Source organism: Triticum aestivum, chromosome 7D, assembly GCF_018294505.1.
Source record: "Triticum aestivum cultivar Chinese Spring chromosome 7D, IWGSC CS RefSeq v2.1, whole genome shotgun sequence".
NCBI classification, from domain to species: domain Eukaryota; kingdom Viridiplantae; phylum Streptophyta; class Magnoliopsida; order Poales; family Poaceae; genus Triticum; species Triticum aestivum.
Genome location: NC_057814.1, coordinates 622,277,677 through 622,287,667, shown reverse-complemented (window position 1 = coordinate 622,287,667; position 9,991 = coordinate 622,277,677).

Sequence of the window (9,991 nt, the reverse complement as noted above, 5' to 3'; positions counted from 1 at the left end):
AGAAGTGAAGTTGACCAAGCATCAATGGTAAAGATCTATGAACAATCAAATTCTAAAATAGTGAACTATGGCAAATAGCGGCAGCCATAAAATAAACTAATCAGGGCTATAGCACCGTTAAATCACGCAATATCACGTTAAGGTCCCTAAATTGTACTACATAGGTGTCATTTCATGGGACCGTGTTAAAAACGATGTAGTAACCTTATTTCGTCGTTATAGCCTGCTATTCAAAACTTTTTGAACAAATGCATAGTACTACCTCTGTAAATAAATATAATATCGCTTAGATAACTATATTAGTGATCTAAATGATCTTATAATTTTTCTTTTACAGAGGGAGTACATTGCAAGTAGCTACGGGAATATTTGGACTACATCACCAAGGTACACTTTCACTAGGAGCAGTCTACCAAGCGTGGTGACGGATTGTGATGCTGCGTATGCAGGCATAGGATGCAAAAGAAGTAGAACAGGTCCAAACAGAGGAGATCCTCTCCTTAAAAGGAGGGGTGACCATGCAGGATTGCTGAAAAAAAAGGAAGAAACCCCTGTGCATTGGATTCTCTCAGCTGGTTCCCATGCAGATATAGCCCCATAGTACATGCATGGTTTCACTTCCCATCAACACACTGCAATGCAACAGTATCCTACCAGTGTTTAGAGAGACTTGACAAATCCGGGCCCTCAAACGACCGCGGACACGCCCGGGCGCATCCACGGACATTGACCGGGCACTCCTCAAATTGCATCGTCCACATCCGTGTCTCTCATATCCAAACCCTTGTATCCATACTATATCATGCAACGTTGATGAAACTACGTAGATCAGCTCCGGACATAGAAATAGCATAATAGTTCACCAAAAGATCCACCAAAATTCACATAAACAACAGACAACTTTATACTACATCTAAAACTTGACATTAAAATCAACTTCACCACTTCCGGGCCGGCCCTTTCCCCTTCTGGTCGCTGGCATAGTTGTACCCGTCTGCGGCTGGTGGAGGATCATCCGATTCGTCGGAGGAGGAGCCTGTCGGTGTCAAAACCGGCAAATCTCGGGTAGGGGGTCCCGAACTGTGCGTTTGAGGATCGAAGGTAACAGGAGACATGGGACACGATGTTTACCCAGGTTCGGGCCCTCTTAATAGAGGTAATACCCTACTTCCTGCTTGATTGACTTTGATGAATATAGGGGTTACAAGAGTTGATCTACCTCGAGATCGTAATGGCCAAACCCTAGATGTCTAGCCTGTATGTCTTGTGTTCTGTCCTACGGATTAAACCCTCAAGTTTATATAGACACCGGAGGGGCCTAGGGTTGTACAAAGTCGGTTTACAGAGAAAGGAATCTTCATATCCGAGCGCCAAGCTTGCCATCCACGCAAAGGAGAGACCCATCCGGACACGGGTGAAGGCCTTCCATCTTGTATCTTCACGGCCCATCAGTCCGGCCCATGTCACATAGCCCGAACGTCCGGGGACCCCCTAATCCAGGACTCCCTCAGTAGCCCCTGAACCAGGCTTCAATGACGATGTGTCTGGCGCGCAGATTGTCTTCGGCATTGCGAGGTGGGTTCCTCCTCCGAATACTTCAAAGCTGTTGAACAAGAGAACTATATCCGGCTCCGCATAACAGTTACAACCCTTAACCACAAGGGCAAAAATACTTAAACAAAATAGGGCATGTCCACTGACAGCTTTTTCGGCGAGACATCACGTCTGGCCTTATTATTATCTTGAACCGTTTTGTGGCCTCCCGCTGCGTGTTTCGAGACACGGCGCCCAAGTTTCAATCCTTTCCGTCCCCGCCAAACACTCCAGCCATGTCTAGATCTGGCTCTCAAGGCAAGTGGGTGGCCTCCTCCGTGACGGAGAAGGACATCAAGGAGCTCCGGGAGGCGAGGTACTTGACAGCGGAAATCACACACAGGCTCCCTGTCGAAGAGCAAGTTATCACCACTCCCGAGCCCGGTGAAAGGGTTGTGTTCATCCCTCACTTCCTCCGCAGACTAGGGTTTCCCCTCCACCCCTTTGTTCGAGGTCTCATATTCTATTACGGGCTAGATTTTCACAATCTAGCCCCAAACTCCCTCCTCCACATCTTGGCATTCATTGTCGTGTGTGAAGCATTCCTTCGCATCCCCCCACACTTCGGCCTGTGGCTCAAGGCTTTCAACGTAAAGCCGAAGGTGGTCGACGGAGAGCACGCGGATTGCAGCGGCGCCATGGTGAGCAAACTCCCCAACGTCACCTGGCCCCGATGGGCCTTCGTGGAGACCGTCAAGACGTGGCAGCAGGAGTGGTTCTACATCACCGAACCTCGTGGCACCAAGTGGGCGGCCGCCCCTGCTTTCAGATCCTGACCCCCGCTGTGGCTCGCGTCGTGGACCAACAAGGGTCTGGACTGGGGATCATCCACTAGTAGAAAAAGGGCCATTTGTCCCGGTTCATAAGGCCCATCTATCCCGGTTGGGGAACCGGGACTAAAGTGTCGTTACTAATGCCCTAGGCCTTTAGTCCCGGTTCTTATACGAACCGGGATAGATGGGCCTCCACGTGGCCGCTCCGGCGAGCCCAGGCAGGAGGCCCTTTAGTCCTGGTTGGTGGCACCAACCGGGACCAATAGGCATCCACGCGTCAGCTGTTCAGGGGCTAGGGTTTTTGTTTTTTTTCTGAAAGGGGTGGGGTGGATTTGGGGGTTTTGTATGGTTAATTAAGGTGTTTCATATATTGTGTTAGGTAGCTAATTAATTAATAGAGAGAAGTGTCCTCTTTTATCTCCGTGCTTGGTCGACGCTACATACTATACGTATAGAGAGGCCCTCGACACGCTAGCTAGTAAGAAAATGAAGGAAACCATTAAGTACAGAAGTTCGTCATGCATACCGAGAGAAGTGATACCTCTCCTTCTCCGAGAGATTGGTCGAACAACAAGTTTTCGTATTATCTATCCGATGCTACTGGCTACATACATATACAATATGTAAGATCTCTTACAATCCCCTAGCATTTGAACTCAAGTTCCACATGGTATTCTCCGGCTTTATTGATGACGTGGTCAAGAAAGAATCTCGCCAATTCCTCTTGAATTGCTTTCATGCGATCTTGTGGTAGGAGTTCATTCCGCATCTGCCACGTCTAATTTGAAGAAGGGGGTTAATACATATATATGAATGAAACTCAACAGAAATGATGGTGTAATAAAATGAAATTGTGAATATTATTGCTTATGCACTTCATATTGTCTTTTGGAGTAGCCCCGCTTATGTTTGCAAGTCGCGTTGTAGATGAACTCGCACACCTAGTATCCACAGTAATCATTCCCTTGTTCCTGCCACAAGCACTTTACGAGAAATAGAGGTCAATCAAACTGATAATGAAGCATTATAAATGGCATTGATGAAAGTAGCTAGAATCAATGGGAGATGCGCGCAACTAGCTAGCTAGTAGTACTTACTTTCGGGTATGTATATCGCAGCTCCTTCGGCAGTCCCGGAGCTTCTGCGGTGAACTTTTTCCAAACCCTGCAAGACAAAGAAAATAATTATTACTTGAAATATCAGGAAATGAACAAAAAGTTGTCGATATGGTGCGATAATGATCGATTGAACTTACTTGTTGAGAATTTTAGTCATGTCCGCATAGGTCTCGGGATCTTTTCGTCTCGAGTCTAAGACGGTTACTAGTCCCTGCTCAAGCTTAATCTCCAGGAGAATATAGTGGAAGCTCCGCACGCATGCATAACTCATCAATTACATTACTATAACCTCGCTCGAGTAATAAGGGAAACCGAATATGCACACGACAGTAACACTCACTCGAAGTTGTAAGGAAAGAGTATTAAATCTTTGTTTTGATTTATTATCAATGATTTGAGCAAGTTGGCCTCGGCATCTCTGGCGCTCTATTTAACCTGAATTTCATCTATGAGATTTGTGTTAATGAACCCAAATCATACATTTCTGCTTTCCTGCACTCGACGATCTTCAATCTGCATAATATAGTGAGGATAATTATAAATACATGCAATGAAAGAGCTGTGCTATATATAGAGACTTAATGACAGAAGTAGTACTTACAGACAGTAGCAAGTGACCGTTAATTTATCGAGGGCCTTTTGATTGAAGAACTGGAAGAACTCCTCAAATGGAACATACAACAGATCAATTCCAACGAGGTCGTGCTCCTCTTTAACTCTCAGATACAAGTATCCGTCCCCCCAGACTCTCTACAGGTTTTCATGTACCAATCATGGAATCTTCGCATCATCGTTGTTAGAGATTTTTCATCTTTGACGAGAGGCTTCCCGTACTCGTATCTGTGTTCGTCCACCTCCAAGAAATCATAATGTACATAGTCGGGCAGGTAATCTCGAAGATTGCTATAACCGGGCACCATCCCCGGATCATTAGCGACGATGTCGCTAGACACATTGAGTGGGGGCACGATTGGTTCGCTTGTTCGCCGAGCTGGGCAATTTTTGTCCCAGCTACTCATCGTTCTTTTAACCTTTGATCACTGACAGTACTTCCCGACCGCTCCGCTTCGAGATATACCTTTTCAGTAACGTGCTCATAGTTGGTTTTCGGCGGAGACTTTGGTGGTTTCCTCAGTGCATCGATAGTGCGCTTTGCTTTCACCGGATCTACCTTCTCCTACGGAGGTGGATGTCTATTTGCTTTCACCCCTTCAAAGAAGTCCTGAACTTCTTTTTGCACGATCTTCTTGTTTTCTTCCACGGTCCTCTCGTACGGTAACTTCTCTAGAGGCTTGAGAGGTGGACCGTATCTGTATTGCCTCCCGCCTCTGGTTGTACTGCTAGACGCCGGTGCAGACGGAGCGGCTGCGGCTGTCTTCTTTCGTGCTTGCTTACGAGGCGCAGGAGAAGGACTACGACGCGCCGGAGCAGCCGGGGCGGCGGCGGGTCTCTTCCGCCCTTGCTGGCGAGGTGGAGAAGGAGGAGGCTGGTGGCTGCTCGGGCGCGTCGGCGCAGGCGGGGAAGGAGGCGGAGTGCCACCACGCGGCGGAGAAGGAGGCTGAGTGCCCTGATCACTCGTCGGAGGAGGAGGCGGTGGAGGAGGCGGAGTGCCCTGACTCGCCGGAGGAGGAGGAGGAGGCGGAGGCGTCCAGTTCGGAAGGTTGATGAGCTCCTTCCGCCATAGGCATGGAGTCTTCAGACAAGAACCCAGCTGAGTCTCCCCGTCACCCGTAGGGTGGTCAAGCTGGAGGTCCTCAAATCCTTCTGTGATTTCATCCACCATCACCCTAGCATATCCTTCTGGAATCGGCTGGCAGTGAAAAGTTGCGCCAGGTTCAGGAGATGCAACAGAGCCAACAGCCGCCTTAACTTTCAATTCCATCCACTGCGTCATAAGGTGGCAATGCTGAGACTCCGTGATAGCATCCACGGGGTAGCTAGCAGGAGCCGTGAAGACAGGCTCCTGAAGCAGCTCCGTGGAAGCCACGCTGCTTCTCCGCTGAGATGGCGGGGTAGCTTCGGGTGTAGCTTCGGCAGGTCGCGTGCTGCGAACTGCGTCTCATTTCTCTAGCGCTTGTACCCTTGCGTGCAACGCCTGTAGTTGGGTCAACTCCTTTTTCTTCTTCCTCTCCCGGCGTTTGTAACCGCCTGCGTCGGGAAATCCAGCCTTCCATGAAAGGGAGACTGGCGTGCCTCGTGTCCGTCCGGGGTGCTCAGGATTCCCGAGGGCCTCTGTGAGCTCGTCGTTCTCTTTGTCCGGAACGAACGTCCCTTGCTGCGCTTTTTCGATATACTCCTGAAGCTTCTCGATCGGTGTGTTCAGCTGCTCGTTGGTCCAAACGCACTTCCCTGTTACAGGGTCCAATTTTCCCCCAACCCCGAAGAACCAAGTCCTGCAACGGTCTGGCCAGCGTCGCGTCTCTGGTTCGATCCCTTTATCAATGAAGTCATTCTCAGCCTTGTCCCACAATGGCCGGGCTTTCAGGTAGCCACCTGACCCCGTGCGATGGTGATGCTTCTTCTTTGTAGCATTTTTCTTCTTTGTCGCTGACATCTTCGCTGCTCTCTCAGATTTCCTTTTGGTGACAAATGCGGGCCACTGATCTTTGATCTTCTCAAATCGGCCGATGAATTCTGGAGTCTTGTCTTGGTCGACAAACGATGATTTCAGCTCATTCTTCCACCTCCTGAATAGCTCAGCCATCTTCCTAAGAGCATAAGCCTTGATCATTGGCTTTTTAACTGGATTCTCCGGATCTTCCTCTGGCGGGAAGGTGAAATTTTCCTGCAGCGCGGTCCAAAGATCAGCTTTCTGCCTATCGCTGACATAAGACACCTGAGAGTCTATGTCCTTAGGCTTCAACCATTGCTCGATGCTGATCGGGATCATGTCCCTAACTAGAACCCCGCACTGAGCATTAAATTTTTGCTTGGTCCGGAGGGGTTCAATCGGTTGGCCAGCGCGATCAATTTCGATGATCATGTACCTTTCATCCGTGCGCAACTTTCTCTTCGGGCCTCGTCTCATTACCGAACTGTTGCTCGATCCGGAGGGCTAGAAAAGAAGAAAAAGAAGAGAGTTAATATGTGTACAACCAAAAATAATTAATGCATCAATTAGCTATATAGTCAGCACATGCTTAATTAATTAATATATATATACCTGGCCGGACTCCGTTCGGTCACCGGAGCCGTCATCACGGTGTCCTTCCCCCTCCATTCGATCACCGGAGCCGTCATCACGGTGTCCTTCCCCCTCCATTCGGTCACCGGAGCCGTCATCACGGTGTCCTTCCTCCTCCATTGTTTGATCATCGTCGTAGCCTGCTTCTTCATCCTGTCTTTCCAGACCATCGGTGCATGTGTCGTTGAGAAACGACAAGACGGCATCACTTCCGTGTGCGATTATCTCCCCCAACACCGCTTCTTTTTCTTCGTCTCGGAGGTGCGGATCCATAGTTTCTGCAAATATTTACAACATGGCAATTATTATTCAAACATGACAGATGGATATATTAGTGGCAAACATTAAACTAGCTAGCTAAGCACAATAAGGAATCATATTAGTGGCCTGGCCTCGACGCTTCTCTAGGGTTTGGGGTGGCCTCGGCAACGCTTCAAGGGTTTGGGGTGGCCTCAACAACGCTTCAAGAGTTCGGGGTGGCCTCGATGACAACGCTCTTTTAACTTGGTAAGTTTGGGTGTCCTCGAGAGTTTTGGTCGAGCGAGAGGGCCGGGGGTGCTCCCGTGGTATAAGTTATCACGGTCGAGAGGGGGTATATATATCGACCGCCCCTCATGTCGAAGTTATCCGGGAGGGGGTTATATCGACAACGACGACATACATACATGGGAAAATAATGTTATCGGGGAGGGGGTATATCGACCCCCCCCCCTCGTGTTGAAGTTATCGGGATAGAAGAGAAGAAGAAAAAAATAGAATTTTCTTATTTTTTCTTAAATGTAACTTTTACATATATGAACATACATACATAAATTATACATACATGGAAAAAAATTGCTATGAACAAAAAAACGGCATATATGAATATTTTGTATATACATCCATATCCATCCATCCATCCATTCATGCATACATACATGGACAAAAAAATGCTATGAACAAAAACATCAGTAGTAATTATTTTTTTAATGATTTGGCCTCAAAAAAATCTTTTATTTGTATTTTCAAACTCTAGAATGACCTTTTTGCACTAGAACTATTTCAAATAATTCCTTTCAAATGCCACAAAATTTTTGAGAAGTCCTCTGATGCCTATAGACCATTTTTATTCAAAAACCCACTTTGGTCATTTGAAAATTTTGAGCACAACTTCCATTTTTCAATTTTGGTCCAATCTTGGCATTGAACTACAACCCTATTTTTCCTTGCTAAAAAAATTCTGAATTTTTTACATCTTGTAGTCCTTCCTACTAAACCCTTAAGTCCAGAAGGGCAGCCCCAAATTCATCTAGCAAGTCCACCAAAAAAATTCATGTAGTTTCTGTCCAGCACTAGATTTTAATAAAACTTGCACTAACAAGTTTTTCCTTTTATCAAACCAACTTGACCATCTTCATCACTAACATCCAAGGAGACATCATCCTGCCAAGTTTCACATAAAACAAAGTTCCCTAGCTAGCCCTAGCATTTCGTCAAACACCTTGTGGACATGGTTGAAAACATGCAATTCTCTGAAACTATGCACTGAACCAACTTCACCGTCATCACATACATGAAGGAAGGACAAAGGAGAGGGGTGGGAGGGAGGAGGGAGTACCGGCCTGTCCGGCGGGCAGTGGTGCGGCGGCGTTGACGGCAGGGCAGGGGCATGGCGCAGCGTCGCGGTCGAGGAAGGGGCGCATGGCGGCGTCGTCGGGCAGTGGTGCGGCGGCGTTGACGGCAGGGCAGGGGCATGGCGCAGCGTCGCGGTCGAGGAAGGGGAGCATGGCGGCGTCGTCGGGCAGGGTAGGGGCGCGACGGCGTCGGGGCCGGGCAGGGGCGCACGACGTCGGCGTCGGGGCAGGGCAGGGGCGCACGACGTCGGCGTCGGGGCAGGGCAGGGGCGCACGACGTCGGCGTCGGGGCAGGGCAGGGGCACGGCGGCGTCGGGGCAGGCAGGGCGCGGCGACGGCGTCGAGGTCCGGCAGCCTGGCGGCGTCGAGGTGTTCGTCGATGTCGAGGCGTTCGGCGGCAGAGAGGCAGATCGAAGAACTGAATGAAAAATTTGACAAGTGCTGCTTATATACACACAGCATTGGTCCCGGTTCGTGCCACCAACCGGTACTAATGCCACCTTTAGAACCGGTTGGTGCCACCAACCGGGACCAAAGGTCTCTTTTCAGCAGCCCAAAGGGCGGAAAGCGGCGGCCTTTGGTCCCGGTTGGTGGCACCAACCGGTACTAAAGGGGGGGGGATTGGTTCTGGTTGGTGGCAAGAACCGGTACCAATGCCCACCTTTAGTCCCGGTTGGTGCCACCAACCGGGACCAAAGGCCGCGCACAGCCGCGTGGTGGTGGGAGTTTAGTCCCACCTCGCTAGTTGAGAGGGGCGCGTAGTGGTTTATAAGCCCCACTGCCGCACCCCTCTCGAGCTCCTCTCTATTGCAAGCTAACGGGCCTAATTATCACTGCTACGCCAGATGGGCCTACTGGGCCTGAATCCTGGCCCATTGATGGGTTTCTAGTCGTATTCAGGCCGTGGTGGCCCAGTAGGTGGCAAATTTTTTATTTTTTCCCAGTTTTTGGTTTTCTTTTTTGCTTTTTTTGTTTTGTTTCTACTTACAACAAAATACTTATTTTATTTCATTTTATTTTATTTTGTTTCTAATTACTTATTTATTTTATTTTATGATAATTCTTTTTGCTATTAAAGTTTCTAACAAAAAAGTTCTTTATGAAAATTCTATTTGCTTTTAATGATTTTGAACAGAAAATACTTTGATAATTTTAGTTGCATGAATTTTATATAATTTTAGTAGAGGTTGCTTATAATGTTTTGAACAGAAAATACTTTGATAATTTTAGTTTCATAAATTTCATTTATGTTATTAAAGTTTATTTTATTTTATTTTATTTTGTTTCTACTTATATATTTTATTATAATTTATATTATTTTGTTTCTAATTACTTATTTATTTTATTTTATGATAATTCTTTTTGCTATTAAAGTTTGTAACAAAAAAGTTGTTTATGAAAATTCATTTTGCTTTTAATGATTTTGAATAGAAAATACTTTGATAATTCACCATAGTTTGGGATTTCATTTTGTTGAACTTATTTGAACTCCATAGTTTTTCTGTGTTCAAAATGCACCATTCAAAGCCACATCATCAATTTTCAACCCTTTCTAACTTCATTTGTTATTTTTCGTGCATTTACTGATTTTTTCAGCTATAAGACCCTGAAATTGAAAAGCACTACAAATGAACTCTGAAAAGGCTGAAAGTTGGCATGGTATCATCAATTTTTCACCCACATAGCATGTGCAAGAAAGTAGAGAGGCTT